Source organism: Silurus aristotelis (assembly GCF_946808225.1).
Source record: "Silurus aristotelis genome assembly, chromosome: 10".
Lineage (NCBI taxonomy): Eukaryota > Metazoa > Chordata > Actinopteri > Siluriformes > Siluridae > Silurus > Silurus aristotelis.
Window position 1 is genome coordinate 2,026,589 of NC_139583.1, and position 2,500 is coordinate 2,029,088.

The window sequence follows — 2,500 nt, forward strand, 5'->3', positions numbered from 1 at the left end:
TCCAGCATGCCAATGCTCATGTGCACTAAGCAAACTCAAGTCAAGTCAAGTCAAGTTTATTTGTATAGCGCTTTTCACAACAGACATTGTCTCAAAGCAGCTTTACAGAAAACAACAGTGAAGGTGAATGGTGTGCGTTTGTCCCTGATGAGCAGCCGTGGCGACAGTGGCAAGGAAAAACTCCCTTAGATGATATGAGGAAGAAACCTTGAGAGGAACCAGACTCAAAGGGGAACCTATCCTCATATGGGTGACATCAAAAGTTTGGTCATAAATCTTTCAACAATACAGAACAATTTGTGATCATCATAGATCCAGCATCAGCTTCTCCATGCCAGGGCCTTTAAACACTCGGCATCTACTTCTCCATGATCATCCATAGGTCCATAATCTTCACGAGGTGGGAGGTGACTGGAGCTGGCCAAACCTCAGGATGCCTCGGGATGGGGAGAGAAAGAGAAGCAGTGGAGAGGAATTAGCGTAGCTGCTGTTCATGATATTAACAGCACAAGTTGATAATGTGCATGTGATCAGATGTTCTGGAGCACAAGGTTGTGATGTGATGTGTGTGATGTGTGTTATGTGTAGGCTTTGCTAAAAAGATATGTTTTTAATCTACACTTAAACTGGGAGAGTGTATCTGAACCCCGAACACTGTCAGGAAGACTATTCCAGAGTTTAGGAGCTAAATGTGAAAATGCTCTACCGCCTTTAGTGGACTTTGCTATTCTAGGAACTACTAGAAGCCCAGAGTTTTGAGATCTCAGGGAGCGTGACGGATTGTAGCGTGTTAAGAGACTGGATAGATACATGGGAGCCAAACCATTTAGTGCTTTATAAGTGAGTAGCAGTAGTTTGTAGTCTATTCGAAACTTAATAGGAAGCCAATGTAGGGACGATAAGATTGGGGTTATATGATCGTATTTTCTTGACCTAGTAAGAACTCTTGCTGCGGCATTCTGAACTAACTGAAGCTTGTTTATTAATGATGCAGGACATCCACCTAGTAATGCATTACAGTAGTCTATTCTAGAGGTCATAAACGCATGGACGAGCTTCTCTGCATCAGATAAAGATAACATATTTCTTAGCTTAGAAATATTTCTAAGGTGAAAGAAGGCTGTTTTTGTAACTTGATTGATGTGATTTTTAAAAGATAAGTTGCTGTCTAAAATAACTCCCAGGTCTTTTACCGTTGAACTAGTAGTTACAGAACAACCGTCTAAATGCAGGCTGAGATGCTGGAGCTTCTGTGTACTATTTTTTGGGCCGATGAGCAAAATCTCCGTTTTATCAGAATTTAATAGCAGAAAGTTATGGGTCATCCAATCTCTTATTTCTTTAACACACTCAGTTATGCGAGCTAATTGAGCTGTATCGCCTGGTTTGGATGAAATATATAGCTGGGTATCATCAGCATAACAATGGAAGCTAATTCCATGCCTTCTAATAATATTTCCTAATGGAAGCATGTATATTGTAAAAAGCAGGGGTCCTAGAACTGACCCTTGTGGCACGCCATAATTTACTAGCATTATCCTGGATAGCTCTCCATTTAAATCTACGAAATGGTAACAATTGGACAGGTAGGATTTAAACCAGCTTAATGCCTGTCCCTGAATACCGATGTAATTCTGTAAGCGATCGAGGAGAAGATCATGATCTATAGTGTCGAACGCAGCACTAAGATCTAGTAAAACTAATAGGGAGATGTAGCCTTGGTCTGAAGCTAAAAACAGGTCATTAGTGATTTTAACTAGAGCAGTTTCTGTGCTATGATGGGGCCTAAAACCTGACTGAAACTCTTCAAAGATATTGTTCTCCTGCAAGTGGTTACATAGCTGGGCAGCGACAATCTTTTCTAAAATCTTAGACATAAATGGGAGATTTGAAATTGGTCTGTAATTCGATAGCGTGTTTGGATCCAGATTAGGTTTTTTAATGAGGGGCTTAATAACTGCTAACTTGAGGGATTTAGGGACGTGACCTAACGATAGTGAGGAGTTAATAATATTTAAAAGAGGCTCACCAGCTGTATATAACACTTCCTTCAGTAGTTTAGTGGGAATTGGATCTAACTGACATGTTGTTGATTTAGCTTTCATAATAGCATCATACAGCTCTTCCTGTCCTATACATGTAAAACAGTGTAGTTGTGGGGTTGTAGGTACGATTGTGTCGGGAGATGCTGTCAGAGGTTGAACTGCCACAATTGTTTTTCTAATGTTATCTATTTTTTCAGTGAAGAAATTCATAAAGTCCTCACTACTAAACTGTGATGGAACACATTTTTCAGATCCCTGATTTGTTGTTAATTTGGCGACTGTACTGAAAAGGAACCTGGGGTTGTTTTTGTTATTTTCTATGAGTTTGCTCAGGTGTTTAGCTCTAGCAGCTTTTAGCGCCTGTCTGTAGCTAAGCATACTGTCTTTATACGCAATTCTAGAAACCTCCAATTTAGTTTTCCTCCATTTTCTCTCCAGATTACGTGTTGTTCTCT

The 2,500-nt window shown here is 40.0% G+C and overlaps 1 protein-coding gene across 2 annotated transcripts in view; it reads left to right on the forward strand.

The window, feature by feature from the left end:
• unc13c (unc-13 homolog C (C. elegans)) overlaps nucleotides 1–2,500 on the forward strand; it is a 174,689-nt gene that overhangs the window by 18,299 nt on the left and 153,890 nt on the right. The window lies entirely within an intron of this gene.